Here is a 12,249-nt window from a genome sequence, read left to right on the forward strand (position 1 = left end):
CTAATAATATGGTTCTATGGTGTAATGGTTAGCACTCTGGACTTTGAATCCAGTGATCCGAGTTCAAATCTCGGTAGAACCTTCCTAGCTTTTGTGCTGAATTATTCACATGGCCTACCAATAATCTCATCTCTTGCTGTTAATCGGGTGAACAAATGACAGGAAAATCTGAACACTTCAATAATATTTGTGTACAGGGTTTTATGGTGTAATGGTTAGCACTCTGGACTTTGAATCCAGTGATCCGAGTTCAAATCTCGGTAGAACCTTCCTAGCTTTTGTGCTGAATTATTCACATGGCCTACCAATAATCTCATCTCTTGCTGTTAATCGGGTGAACAAATGACAGGAAAATCTGAACACTTTAAAAATATTTATGTACAGGGTTCTATTGTGTAATGGTTAGCACTCAGGACTCTGAATCCTGCGATCCGAGTTCAAATCTCGGTAGGACCTACCTTTATTTTGCAGTGACATACTCCTCTCCTGTCAACTTTAAAATTGTCGTGTGTGAAAGAAACAAGTGGGTGGGAGTTGATGAGCAGTCTTTGGTACACATGAATGGCTAGCCTACAGGAAATGCATACTATGAGTGCCTAGTAGGTTTGTTAATTGAGAACTTGCTACCTCCCAATGAACCGAAAATACTTCAGATTTTTTTCACCCTCATCACATCAATCGTGTTGGAAATATGTGGACTTACAAGTTGTTACATGGTAGGGTAGCCCAGTTGATACCGTTTATGGCCAGAAAATATTTTCTCTGTTTTTCCGGAGAACCTAGGAGAGCAAATCTGAACCCATCCCAGAGTATTGATTACAGGGTTCTGTGCTGTCAAGGTTATCACTCAGGACTCTGAATCCTACAATCTGAGTTCAAGTCTTGGTCGGACCTACCATGTGAATAATTCTTCCTTGTTGAACTAGAAGATAGCTGTCCAAATATTGTTGTCAGTTGAAAGTATTTGCAACACGTGAAGGAACGACTGTCCATTTTTTTCTGTAAAATTCCAAATTTGGTAAAGAATATGGTTCTATGGTGTAATGGTTAGCACTCTGGACTTTGAATCCAGTGATCCGAGTTCAAATCTCGGTAGAACCTTCCTAGCTTTTGTGCTGAATTATTCACATGGCCTACCAATAATCTCATCTCTTGCTGTTAATCGGGTGAACAAATGACAGGAAAATCTGAACACTTCGATAATTTTTATGTACAGGGTTCTATGGTGTAATGTTTAGCACTCAGGACTCTGAATCCTGTGATCCGAGTTCAAATCTCAGTAGAACCTTCCTAGATTTTGTGCTGAATTATTCACATGGCCTACCAATAATCTCATCTCTTGCTGTTAATCGGGTGAACAAATGACAGGAAAATCTGAACACTTTAAAAATATTTATGTACAGGGTTCTATTGTGTAATGGTTAGCACTCAGGACTCTGAATCCTGCGATCCGAGTTCAAATCTCGGTAGGACCTACCTTTATTTTGCAGTGACATACTCCTCTCCTGTCAACTTTAAAATTGTCGTGTGTGAAAGAAACAAGTGGGTGGGAGTTGATGAGCAGTCTTTGGTACACATGAATGGCTAGCCTACAGGAAATGCATACTATGAGTGCCTAGTAGGTTTGTTAATTGAGAACTTGCTACCTCCCAATGAACCGAAAATACTTCAGATTTTTTTCACCCTCATCACATCAATCGTGTTGGAAATATGTGGACTTACAAGTTGTTACATGGTAGGGTAGCCCAGTTGATACCGTTTATGGCCAGAAAATATTTTCTCTGTTTTTCCGGAGAACCTAGGAGAGCAAATCTGAACCCATCCCAGAGTATTGATTACAGGGTTCTGTGCTGTCAAGGTTATCACTCAGGACTCTGAATCCTACAATCTGAGTTCAAGTCTTGGTCGGACCTACCATGTGAATAATTCTTCCTTGTTGAACTAGAAGATAGCTGTCCAAATATTGTTGTCAGTTGAAAGTATTTGCAACACGTGAAGGAACGACTGTCCATTTTTTTCTGTAAAATTCCAAATTTGGTAAAGAATATGGTTCTATGGTGTAATGGTTAGCACTCTGGACTTTGAATCCAGTGATCCGAGTTCAAATCTCGGTAGAACCTTCCTAGCTTTTGTGCTGAATTATTCACATGGCCTACCAATAATCTCATCTCTTGCTGTTAATCGGGTGAACAAATGACAGGAAAATCTGAACACTTCGATAATTTTTATGTACAGGGTTCTATGGTGTAATGTTTAGCACTCAGGACTCTGAATCCTGTGATCCGAGTTCAAATCTCAGTAGAACCTTCCTAGATTTTGTGCTGAATTATTCACATGGCCTACCAATAATCTCATCTCTTGCTGTTAATCGGGTGAACAAATGACAGGAAAATCTGAACACTTCAATAACATTTATGTACAGGGTTCTATGGTGTAATGGTTAGCACTCAGGACTCTGAATCCTGCGATCTGAGTTCAAATCTCGGTAGGACCTACCATGATTTTGCAGTGACATACTCCTCTCCTGTCAACTTTAAAATTGTCGTGTGTGAAAGAAACAAGTGGGTGGGAGTTGATGAGCAGTCTTTGATACACATGAAAGGCTAGCCTACAGGAAATGCATACTATGAGTGCCTAGTAGGTTTGTTAATTGAGAACTTGCTACCTCCCAATGAACTGAAAATATTTCAGATTTTTTTCACCCTCATCACATCAATCGTGTTGGAAATATGTGGACTTACAAGTTGTTACATGGTAGGGTAGCCCAGTTGATACCGTTTATGGCCAGAAAATATTTTCTCTGTTTTTCCGGAGAACCTAGGAGAGCAAATCTGAACCCATCCCAGAGTATTGATTACAGGGTTCTGTGCTGTCAAGGTTATCACTCAGGACTCTGAATCCTACTATCTGAGTTCAAGTCTTGGTCGGACCTACCATGTGAATAATTCTTCCTTGTTGAACTAGAAGACAGCTTTCCAAATATTGTTGTCAGTTGAAAGAATTTGCAACACGTGAAGGAACGACTGTCAATTTTTTTCTGTAAAATTCCAAATTTGGTCAAGAATATGGTTCTATGGTGTAATGGTTAGCACTCTGGACTTTGAATCCAGTGATCCGAGTTCAAATCTCGGTAGAACCTTCCCAGCTTTTGTGCTGAATTATTCACATGGCCTACCAATAATCTCATCTCTTGCTGTTAATCGGGTGAACAAATGACAGGAAAATCTGAACACTTCAATAATTTTTATGTACAGGGTTCTATGGTGTAATGGTTAGCACTCAGGACTCTGAATCCTGCGATCTGAGTTCAAATCTCGGTAGGACCTACCTTGAATTTGCAGTGACATACTCCTGTCAACTTTAAAATTGTCGTTTGTGAAAGAAACAAGTGGGTGGGAGTTGATGAGCAGTCTTTGGTACACATGAATGGCTAGCCTACAGGAAATGCATACTATGAGTGCCTAGTAGGTATGTTAATTGAGAACTTGCTACCTCCCAATGAACCGAAAATATTTCAGATTTTTTTCACCCTCATCACATCAATCTTGTTGGAAATATGTGGACTTACAAGTTGTTACATGGTAGGGTAGCCCAGTTGATACCGTTTATGGCCAGAAAATATTTTCTCTGTTTTTCCGGAGAACCTAGTGAGAGCAAATCTGAACCCATCTCAGAGTATTGATTACAGGGTTCTGTGCTGTCAAGGTTATCACTCAGGACTCTGAATCCTACAATCTGAGTTCAAGTCTTGGTCGGACCTACCATGTGAATAATTCTTCCTTGTTGAACTCGAAGATAGCTATCTAAATATTGTTGTCAGTTGAAAGTATTTGCAACACGTGAAGGAACGACTGTCCATTTTTTTCTGTAAAATTCCAAATTTGGTTAATAATATGGTTCTATGGTGTAATGGTTAGCACTCTGGACTTTGAATTCAGTGATCCGAGTTCAAATCTCGGTAGAACCTTCCTAGCTTTTGTGCTGAATTATTCACATGGCCTACCAATAATCTCATCTCTTGCTGTTAATCGGGTGAACAAATGACAGGAAAATCTGAACACTTCAATAACATTTATGTACAGGGTTCTATGGTGTAATGGTTAGCACTCAGGACTCTGAATCCTGCGATCCGAGTTCAAATCTCGGTAGGACCTACCATGATTTTGCAGTGACATACTCCTCTCCTGTCAACTTTAAAATTGTCGTGTGTGAAAGAAACAAGTGGGTGGGAGTTGATGAGCAGTCTTTGATACACATGAAAGGCTAGCCTACAGGAAATGCATACTATGAGTGCCTAGTAGGTTTGTTAATTGAGAACTTGCTACCTCCCAATGAACTGAAAATATTTCAGATTTTTTTCACCCTCATCACATCAATCGTGTTGGAAATATGTGGACTTACAAGTTGTTACATGGTAGGGTAGCCCAGTTGATACCGTTTATGGCCAGAAAATATTTTCTCTGTTTTTCCGGAGAACCTAGGAGAGCAAATCTGAACCCATCCCAGAGTATTTATTACAGGGTTCTGTGCTGTCAAGGTTATCACTCAGGACTCTGAATCCTACTATCTGAGTTCAAGTCTTGGTCGGACCTACCATGTGAATAATTCTTCCTTGTTGAACTAGAAGACAGCTGTCCAAATATTGTTGTCAGTTGAAAGAATTTGCAACACGTGAAGGAACGACTGTCAATTTTTTTCTGTAAAATTCCAAATTTGGTCAAGAATATGGTTCTAGGGTGTAATGGTTAGCACTCTGGACTTTGAATCCAGTGATCCGAGTTCAAATCTCGGTAGAACCTTCCTAGCTTTTGTGCTGAATTATTCACATGGCCTACCAATAATCTCATCTCTTGCTGTTAATCGGGTGAACAAATGACAGGAAAATCTGAACACTTCGATAATTTTTATGTACAGGGTTCTATGGTGTAATGTTTAGCACTCAGGACTCTGAATCCTGTGATCCGAGTTCAAATCTCAGTAGAACCTTCCTAGATTTTGTGCTGAATTATTCACATGGCCTACCAATAATCTCATTTCTTGCTGTTAATCGGGTGAACAAATGACAGGAAAATCTGAACACTTCAATAACATTAATGTACAGGGTTCTATGGTGTAATGGTTAGCACTCAGGACTCTGAATCCTGCGATCCGAGTTCAAATCTCGGTAGGACCTACCATGATTTTGCAGTGACATACTCCTCTCCTGTCAACTTTAAAATTGTCGTGTGTGAAAGAAACAAGTGGGTGGGAGTTGATGAGCAGTCTTTGGTACACATGAATGGCTAGCCTACAGGAAATGCATACAATGAGTGCCTAGTAGGTATGTTAATTGAGAACTTGCTACCTCCCAATGAACTGAAAATATTTCAGATTTTTTTCACCCTCATCACATCAATCGTGTTGGAAATATGTGGACTTACAAGTTGTTACATGGTAGGGTAGCCCAGTTGATACCGTTTATGGCCAGAAAATATTTTCTCTGTTTTTCCGGAGAACCTAGGAGAGCAAATCTGAACCCATCCCAGAGTATTGATTACAGGGTTCTGTGCTGTCAAGGTTATCACTCAGGACTCTGAATCCTACTATCTGAGTTCAAGTCTTGGTCGGACCTACCATGTGAATAATTCTTCCTTGTTGAACTAGAAGACAGCTGTCCAAATATTGTTGTCAGTTGAAAGAATTTGCAACACGTGAAGGAACGACTGTCAATTTTTTTCTGTAAAATTCCAAATTTGGTCAAGAATATGGTTCTAGGGTGTAATGGTTAGCACTCTGGACTTTGAATCCAGTGATCCGAGTTCAAATCTCGGTAGAACCTTCCTAGCTTTTGTGCTGAATTATTCACATGGCCTACCAATAATCTCATCTCTTGCTGTTAAACGGGTGAACAAATGACAGGAAAATCTGAACACTTCGATAATTTTTATGTACAGGGTTCTATGGTGTAATGTTTAGCACTCAGGACTCTGAATCCTGTGATCCGAGTTCAAATCTCAGTAGAACCTTCCTAGATTTTGTGCTGAATTATTCACATGGCCTACCAATAATCTCATTTCTTGCTGTTAATCGGGTGAACAAATGACAGGAAAATCTGAACACTTCAATAACATTAATGTACAGGGTTCTATGGTGTAATGGTTAGCACTCAGGACTCTGAATCCTGCGATCCGAGTTCAAATCTCGGTAGGACCTACCATGATTTTGCAGTGACATACTCCTCTCCTGTCAACTTTAAAATTGTCGTGTGTGAAAGAAACAAGTGGGTGGGAGTTGATGAGCAGTCTTTGATACACATGAAAGGCTAGCCTACAGGAAATGCATACTATGAGTGCCTAGTAGGTTTGTTAATTGAGAACTTGCTACCTCCCAATGAACTGAAAATATTTCAGATTTTTTTCACCCTCATCACATCAATCGTGTTGGAAATATGTGGACTTACAAGTTGTTACATGGTAGGGTAGCCCAGTTGATACCGTTTATGGCCAGAAAATATTTTCTCTGTTTTTCCGGAGAACCTAGGAGAGCAAATCTGAACCCATCCCAGAGTATTTATTACAGGGTTCTGTGCTGTCAAGGTTATCACTCAGGACTCTGAATCCTACTATCTGAGTTCAAGTCTTGGTCGGACCTACCATGTGAATAATTCTTCCTTGTTGAACTAGAAGACAGCTGTCCAAATATTGTTGTCAGTTGAAAGAATTTGCAACACGTGAAGGAACGACTGTCAATTTTTTTCTGTAAAATTCCAAATTTGGTCAAGAATATGGTTCTATGGTGTAATGGTTAGCACTCTGGACTTTGAATCCAGTGACCGAGTTCAAATCTCGGTAGAACCTTCCTAGCTTTTGTGCTGAATTATTCACATGGCCTACCAATAATCTCATCTCTTGCTGTTAATCGGGTGAACAAATGACAGGAAAATCTGAACACTTCAAAATTATTTATGTACAGGGTTCTATGGTGTAATGGTTAGCACTCAGGACTCTGAATCCTGCGATCTGAGTTCAAATCTCGGTAGGACCTACCTTGATTTTGTGCTGAATTATTCACATTACCTACCAATAATCTCATCTCTTGCTGTTAATCGTGTGAACAAATGACAGTAAAACCTGAACACTTCAATAATATTTAAGTACAGGGTTCTATGGTGTAATGGTTAGCACTCAGGACTCTGAATCCTGCGATCCGAGTTCAAATCTCGGTAGAACCTTCCTAGCTTTTGTGCTGAATTATTCACATGGCCTACCAATAATCTCATTTCTTGCTGTTAATCGGGTGAACAAATGACAGGAAAATCTGAACACTTCAACAACATTAATGTACAGGGTTCTATGGTGTAATGGTTAGCACTCAGGACTCTGAATCCTGCGATCCGAGTTCAAATCTCGGTAGGACCTACCTTGATTTTGTGCTGAATTATTCACATTACCTACCAATAATCTCATCTCTTGCTGTTAATCGTGTGAACAAATGACAGTAAAACCTGAACACTTCAATAATATTTAAGTACAGGGTTCTATGGTGTAATGGTTAGCACTCAGGACTCTGAATCCTGTGATCCGAGTTCAAATCTCGGTAGGACCTACCGCGATTTTGCAGTGACATACTCCTCTCCTGTCAACTTTAAAATTGTCGTGTGTGAAAGAAACAAGTGAGTGGGAGTTGATGAGCAGCCTTTGGTACACACGAATGGCTAGCCTACAGGAAATGCATACTATGAGTGCATAGTAGGTTTGTTAATTGAGAACTTGCTACCTCCCAATGAACCGAAAATATTTCAGATTTTTTCACCCTAATCACATCAATCGTGTTGGAAATATTTGGACTTACAAGTTGTTACATGGTAGGGTAGCCCAGTTGATACCGTTTATGGCCAGAAAATATTTTCTCTGTTTTTCCGGAGAACCTAGGAGAGTAAATCTGAACCCATCACAGAGTATTGATTACTGGGTACTGTGCTGTCAAGGTTATCACTCAGGACTCTGAATCCTACTATCTGAGTTCAAGTCTTGGTCGGACCTACCATGTGAATAATTCTTCCTTGTTGAACTAGAAGACAGCTGTCCAAATGTTGTTGTCAGTTGAAAGTATTTGCAACACGTGAAGGAACGACTGTCCATTATTTTCTGTAAAATTACAAAATTGGTTAAGTATATGGTTCTATGGTGTAATGGTTAGCACTCTGGACTTTGAATCCAGTGATCCGATTTCAAATCTCGGTAGAACCTTCCTAGCTTTTGTGCTGAATTATTCACATGGCCTACCAATAATCTCATCTCTTGCTGTTAATCGGGTGAACAAATGACAGGAAAATCTGAACACTTCAATAATTTTTATGTACAGGGTTCTATGGTGTAATGGTTAGCACTCAGGACTCTGAATCCTGCGATCCGAGTTCAAATCTCGGTAGGACCTACCTTGATTTTGTGCTGAATTATTCACATTACCTACCAATAATCTCATCTCTTGTTGTTAATCGTGTGAACAAATGACAGTAAAACCTGAACAATTCAATAATATTTAAGTACAGGGTTTTATGGTGTAATGGTTAGCACTCAGGACTCTGAATCCTGCGAGCCGAGTTCAAATCTCGGTAGGACCTACCGCGATTTTGCAGTGACATACTCCTCTCCTGTCAACTTTAAAATTGTCGTGTGTGAAAGAAACAAGTGGGTGGGAGTTGATGAGCAGCCTTTGGTACACACGAATGGCTAGCCTACAGGAAATGCATACTATGAGTGCCTAGTAGGTGTGTTAATTGAGAACTTGCTACCTCCCAATGAACCGAAAATATTTCAGATTTTTTTCACCCTAATCACATCAATCGTGTTGGAAATATGTGGACTTACAAGTTGTTACATGGTAGGGTAGCCCAGTTGATACCATTTATGGCCAGAAAAAAAATTCTCTGTTTTTCCGGAGAACCTAGGAGAGTAAATCTGAACCCATCACAGAGTATTGATTACTGGGTTCTGTGCTGTCAAGGTTATCACTCAGGACTCTGAATCCTACTATCTGAGTTCAAGTCTTGGTCGGACCTACCATGTGAATAATTCTTCCTTGTTGAACTAGAAGACAGCTGTCCAAATATTGTTGTCAGTTGAAAGTATTTGCAACACGTGAAGGAACGACTGTCCATTCTTTTCTGTAAAATTACAAATTTTCTTAAGAATATGGTTCTATGGTGTAATGGTTAGCACTCTGGACTTTGAATCCAGTGATCCGAGTTCAAATCTCGGTAGAACCTTCCTAGCTTTTGTGTTTAATTATTCACATGGCCTACCAATAATCTCATCTCTTGCTGTTAATCGTGTGAACAAATGACAGGAAAATCTGAACACATCAACAAAATTTAAGTACAGGGTTCTATGGTGTAATGGTTAGCACTCAGGACTCTGAATCCTGCGATCCGAGTTCAAATCTCGGTTGGACCTACCTTGATTTTGTGCTGAAATATTCACATGGCCTACCAATAATCTAATCTCTTGCTGTTATTTGGGTGAACAAATGACAGGAAAATCTGAACACTTCAAAATAAACTATGTACAGGGTTCTATGGTGTAATGGTTAGCACTCAGGACTCTGAATCCTGTGATCTGAGTTCAAATCTCGGTAGGAACTACCTCGATTTTGCAGTGACATACTCCTCTCCTGTCAACTTTAAAATTGTCGTGTGTGAAAGAAACAAGTGGGTGGGAGTTGATGAGCAGCCTTTGGTACACATGAATGGCTAGCCTACAGGAAATGCATACTATGAGTGCCTAGTAGGTGTGTTAATTGAGAACTTGCTACCTCCCAATGAACCCGAAAATATTTCAGATTTTTTTCACCCTAATCACATCAATCGTGTTGGAAATATGTGGACTTACAAGTTGTTACATGGTAGGGTAGCCCAGTTGATACCGTTTATGGCCAGAAAAAAATTTCTCTGTTTTTCCGGAGAACCTAGGAGAGTAAATCTGAACCCATCACAGAGTATTGATTACTGGGTTCTGTGCTGTCAAGGTTATCACTCAGGACTCTGAATCCTACTATCTGAGTTCAAGTCTTGGTCGGACCTACCATGTGAATAATTCTTCCTTGTTGAACTAGAAGACAGCTGTCCAAATATTGTTGTCAGTTGAAAGTATTTGCAACACGTGAAGGAACGACTGTCCATTCTTTTCTGTAAAATTACAAATTTTCTTAAGAATATGGTTCTATGGTGTAATGGTTAGCACTCTGGACTTTGAATCCAGTGATCCGAGTTCAAATCACGGTAGAACCTTCCTAGCTTTTGTGTTGAATTATTCACATGGCCTACCAATAATCTCATCTCTTGCTGTTAATCGTGTGAACAAATGACAGGAAAATCTGAACACTTCAAAAAACTTTATGTACAGGGTTCTATGGTGTAATGGTTAGCACTCAGGACTCTGAATCCTGCGAACTGAGTTCAAATCTCGGTAGGACCTACCTTGCTTTTGTGCTGAATTATTCACATGGCCTACCAATAATCTCATCTCTTGCTGTTAATCGTGTGAACAAATGACAGGAAAATCTGAACACATCAATAATATTTAAGTACAGGGTTCTATGGTGTAATGGTTAGCACTCAGGACTCTGAATCCTGCGATCCGAGTTCAAATCTCGGTAGGACCTACCGCGATTTTGCAGTGACATACTCCTCTCCTGTCAACTTTAAAATTGTCTTGTGTGAAAGAAACAAGTGAGTGGGAGTTGATGAGCAGGCTTTGGTACACACGAATGGCTAGCCTACAGGAAATGCATACTATGAGTGCCTAGTAGGTTTGTTAATTGAGAACTTGCTACCTCCCAATGAACCGAAAATATTTCAGATTTTTTTCACCCTAATCACATCAATCGTGTTGGAAATATGTGGACTTACAAGTTGTTACATGGTAGGGTAGCCCAGTTGATACCGTTTATGGCCAGAAAATATTTTCTCTGTTTTTCCGGAGAACCTAGGAGAGTAAATCTGAACCCATCACAGAGTATTGATTACAGGGTTCTGTGCTGTCAAGGTTATCACTCAGGACTCTGAATCCTACTATCTGAGTTCAAGTCTTGGTCGGACCTACCATGTGAATAATTCTTCCTTGTTGAACTAGAAGACAGCTGTCCAAATGTTGTTGTCAGTTGAAAGTATTTGCAACACGTGAAGGAACGACTGTCCATTGTTTTCTGTAAAATTACAAAATTGGTTAAGAATATGGTTCTATGGTGTAATGGTTAGCACTCCGGACTTTGAATCCAGTGTTTCGAGTTCAAATCTGGGTAGAACCTTCCTAGCTTTTGTGTTGAATTATTCACATGGCCTACCAATAATCTCATCTCTTGCTGTTAATCGGGTGAACAAATGACAGGAAAATCTGAACACTTCAAAATTATTTATGTACAGTGTTCTATGGTGTAATGGTTAGCACTCAGGACTCTGAATCCTGCGATCCGAGTTCAAATCTCGGTAGGACCTACCTTGATTTTGTGCTGAATTATTCACATTACCTACCAATAATCTCATCTCTTGCTGTTAATCGTGTGAACAAATGACAGTAAAACCTGAACACTTCAATAATATTTAAGTACAGGGTTCTATGGTGTAATGGTTAGCACTCAGGACTCTGAATCCTGTGATCCGAGTTCAAATCTCGGTAGGACCTACCGCGATTTTGCAGTGACATACTCCTCTCCTGTCAACTTTAAAATTGTCGTGTGTGAAAGAAACAAGTGAGTGGGAGTTGATGAGCAGCCTTTGGTACACACGAATGGCTAGCCTACAGGAAATGCATACTATGAGTGCATAGTAGGTTTGTTAATTGAGAACTTGCTACCTCCCAATGAACTGAAAATATTTCAGATTTTTTTCACCCTAATCACATCAATCGTGTTGGAAATATTTGGACTTACAAGTTGTTACATGGTAGGGTAGCCCAGTTGATACCGTTTATGGCCAGAAAATATTTTCTCTGTTTTTCCGGAGAACCTAGGAGAGTAAATCTGAACCCATCACAGAGTATTGATTACTGGGTACTGTGCTGTCAAGGTTATCACTCAGGACTCTGAATCCTACTATCTGAGTTCAAGTCTTGGTCGGACCTACCATGTGAATAATTCTTCCTTGTTGAACTAGAAGACAGCTGTCCAAATGTTGTTGTCAGTTGAAAGTATTTGCAACACGTGAAGGAACGACTGTCCATTATTTTCTGTAAAATTACAAAATTGGTTAAGTATATGGTTCTATGGTGTAAT

The 12,249-nt window shown here is 39.8% G+C and overlaps 30 non-coding genes across 30 annotated transcripts; all 30 read left to right on the forward strand.

Moving 5' to 3' along the window:
- The first annotated feature begins 10 nt into the window (after nucleotides 1–10).
- On the forward strand, nucleotides 11–82 carry trnaq-uug (transfer RNA glutamine (anticodon UUG)). Its single transcript has one exon. It is a non-coding gene; the product is annotated as a tRNA-Gln (tRNA).
- A 115-nt stretch (nucleotides 83–197) lies between these two features.
- On the forward strand, nucleotides 198–269 carry trnaq-uug (transfer RNA glutamine (anticodon UUG)). Its single transcript has one exon. It is a non-coding gene; the product is annotated as a tRNA-Gln (tRNA).
- Nucleotides 270–384: 115 nt separating this feature from the next.
- On the forward strand, nucleotides 385–456 carry trnaq-cug (transfer RNA glutamine (anticodon CUG)). Its single transcript has one exon. It is a non-coding gene; the product is annotated as a tRNA-Gln (tRNA).
- A 573-nt stretch (nucleotides 457–1,029) lies between these two features.
- trnaq-uug (transfer RNA glutamine (anticodon UUG)) lies at nucleotides 1,030–1,101 on the forward strand. The gene has a single exon. It is a non-coding gene; the product is annotated as a tRNA-Gln (tRNA).
- A 302-nt stretch (nucleotides 1,102–1,403) lies between these two features.
- Nucleotides 1,404–1,475, forward strand: trnaq-cug (transfer RNA glutamine (anticodon CUG)). Its single transcript has one exon. It is a non-coding gene; the product is annotated as a tRNA-Gln (tRNA).
- A 573-nt stretch (nucleotides 1,476–2,048) lies between these two features.
- trnaq-uug (transfer RNA glutamine (anticodon UUG)) lies at nucleotides 2,049–2,120 on the forward strand. The gene has a single exon. It is a non-coding gene; the product is annotated as a tRNA-Gln (tRNA).
- Nucleotides 2,121–2,422: 302 nt separating this feature from the next.
- Nucleotides 2,423–2,494, forward strand: trnaq-cug (transfer RNA glutamine (anticodon CUG)). The gene has a single exon. It is a non-coding gene; the product is annotated as a tRNA-Gln (tRNA).
- A 573-nt stretch (nucleotides 2,495–3,067) lies between these two features.
- On the forward strand, nucleotides 3,068–3,139 carry trnaq-uug (transfer RNA glutamine (anticodon UUG)). Its single transcript has one exon. It is a non-coding gene; the product is annotated as a tRNA-Gln (tRNA).
- Nucleotides 3,140–3,254: 115 nt separating this feature from the next.
- trnaq-cug (transfer RNA glutamine (anticodon CUG)) lies at nucleotides 3,255–3,326 on the forward strand. Its single transcript has one exon. It is a non-coding gene; the product is annotated as a tRNA-Gln (tRNA).
- A 569-nt stretch (nucleotides 3,327–3,895) lies between these two features.
- trnaq-uug (transfer RNA glutamine (anticodon UUG)) lies at nucleotides 3,896–3,967 on the forward strand. Its single transcript has one exon. It is a non-coding gene; the product is annotated as a tRNA-Gln (tRNA).
- Nucleotides 3,968–4,082: 115 nt separating this feature from the next.
- trnaq-cug (transfer RNA glutamine (anticodon CUG)) lies at nucleotides 4,083–4,154 on the forward strand. Its single transcript has one exon. It is a non-coding gene; the product is annotated as a tRNA-Gln (tRNA).
- Nucleotides 4,155–4,727: 573 nt separating this feature from the next.
- On the forward strand, nucleotides 4,728–4,799 carry trnaq-uug (transfer RNA glutamine (anticodon UUG)). The gene has a single exon. It is a non-coding gene; the product is annotated as a tRNA-Gln (tRNA).
- Nucleotides 4,800–5,101: 302 nt separating this feature from the next.
- trnaq-cug (transfer RNA glutamine (anticodon CUG)) lies at nucleotides 5,102–5,173 on the forward strand. The gene has a single exon. It is a non-coding gene; the product is annotated as a tRNA-Gln (tRNA).
- A 573-nt stretch (nucleotides 5,174–5,746) lies between these two features.
- trnaq-uug (transfer RNA glutamine (anticodon UUG)) lies at nucleotides 5,747–5,818 on the forward strand. The gene has a single exon. It is a non-coding gene; the product is annotated as a tRNA-Gln (tRNA).
- A 302-nt stretch (nucleotides 5,819–6,120) lies between these two features.
- trnaq-cug (transfer RNA glutamine (anticodon CUG)) lies at nucleotides 6,121–6,192 on the forward strand. The gene has a single exon. It is a non-coding gene; the product is annotated as a tRNA-Gln (tRNA).
- A 573-nt stretch (nucleotides 6,193–6,765) lies between these two features.
- Nucleotides 6,766–6,836, forward strand: trnaq-uug (transfer RNA glutamine (anticodon UUG)). The gene has a single exon. It is a non-coding gene; the product is annotated as a tRNA-Gln (tRNA).
- A 115-nt stretch (nucleotides 6,837–6,951) lies between these two features.
- trnaq-cug (transfer RNA glutamine (anticodon CUG)) lies at nucleotides 6,952–7,023 on the forward strand. The gene has a single exon. It is a non-coding gene; the product is annotated as a tRNA-Gln (tRNA).
- Nucleotides 7,024–7,138: 115 nt separating this feature from the next.
- Nucleotides 7,139–7,210, forward strand: trnaq-cug (transfer RNA glutamine (anticodon CUG)). The gene has a single exon. It is a non-coding gene; the product is annotated as a tRNA-Gln (tRNA).
- Nucleotides 7,211–7,325: 115 nt separating this feature from the next.
- Nucleotides 7,326–7,397, forward strand: trnaq-cug (transfer RNA glutamine (anticodon CUG)). Its single transcript has one exon. It is a non-coding gene; the product is annotated as a tRNA-Gln (tRNA).
- Nucleotides 7,398–7,512: 115 nt separating this feature from the next.
- Nucleotides 7,513–7,584, forward strand: trnaq-cug (transfer RNA glutamine (anticodon CUG)). Its single transcript has one exon. It is a non-coding gene; the product is annotated as a tRNA-Gln (tRNA).
- A 572-nt stretch (nucleotides 7,585–8,156) lies between these two features.
- trnaq-uug (transfer RNA glutamine (anticodon UUG)) lies at nucleotides 8,157–8,228 on the forward strand. The gene has a single exon. It is a non-coding gene; the product is annotated as a tRNA-Gln (tRNA).
- Nucleotides 8,229–8,343: 115 nt separating this feature from the next.
- On the forward strand, nucleotides 8,344–8,415 carry trnaq-cug (transfer RNA glutamine (anticodon CUG)). Its single transcript has one exon. It is a non-coding gene; the product is annotated as a tRNA-Gln (tRNA).
- A 115-nt stretch (nucleotides 8,416–8,530) lies between these two features.
- On the forward strand, nucleotides 8,531–8,602 carry trnaq-cug (transfer RNA glutamine (anticodon CUG)). The gene has a single exon. It is a non-coding gene; the product is annotated as a tRNA-Gln (tRNA).
- Nucleotides 8,603–9,175: 573 nt separating this feature from the next.
- On the forward strand, nucleotides 9,176–9,247 carry trnaq-uug (transfer RNA glutamine (anticodon UUG)). Its single transcript has one exon. It is a non-coding gene; the product is annotated as a tRNA-Gln (tRNA).
- A 115-nt stretch (nucleotides 9,248–9,362) lies between these two features.
- On the forward strand, nucleotides 9,363–9,434 carry trnaq-cug (transfer RNA glutamine (anticodon CUG)). Its single transcript has one exon. It is a non-coding gene; the product is annotated as a tRNA-Gln (tRNA).
- Nucleotides 9,435–9,549: 115 nt separating this feature from the next.
- Nucleotides 9,550–9,621, forward strand: trnaq-cug (transfer RNA glutamine (anticodon CUG)). Its single transcript has one exon. It is a non-coding gene; the product is annotated as a tRNA-Gln (tRNA).
- A 574-nt stretch (nucleotides 9,622–10,195) lies between these two features.
- trnaq-uug (transfer RNA glutamine (anticodon UUG)) lies at nucleotides 10,196–10,267 on the forward strand. Its single transcript has one exon. It is a non-coding gene; the product is annotated as a tRNA-Gln (tRNA).
- Nucleotides 10,268–10,382: 115 nt separating this feature from the next.
- On the forward strand, nucleotides 10,383–10,454 carry trnaq-cug (transfer RNA glutamine (anticodon CUG)). The gene has a single exon. It is a non-coding gene; the product is annotated as a tRNA-Gln (tRNA).
- Nucleotides 10,455–10,569: 115 nt separating this feature from the next.
- On the forward strand, nucleotides 10,570–10,641 carry trnaq-cug (transfer RNA glutamine (anticodon CUG)). The gene has a single exon. It is a non-coding gene; the product is annotated as a tRNA-Gln (tRNA).
- Nucleotides 10,642–11,588: 947 nt separating this feature from the next.
- Nucleotides 11,589–11,660, forward strand: trnaq-cug (transfer RNA glutamine (anticodon CUG)). Its single transcript has one exon. It is a non-coding gene; the product is annotated as a tRNA-Gln (tRNA).
- Nucleotides 11,661–12,249: the final 589 nt, after the last annotated feature.

This window comes from Salvelinus fontinalis, unplaced genomic scaffold (assembly GCF_029448725.1).
Source record: "Salvelinus fontinalis isolate EN_2023a unplaced genomic scaffold, ASM2944872v1 scaffold_0155, whole genome shotgun sequence".
Lineage (NCBI taxonomy): Eukaryota > Metazoa > Chordata > Actinopteri > Salmoniformes > Salmonidae > Salvelinus > Salvelinus fontinalis.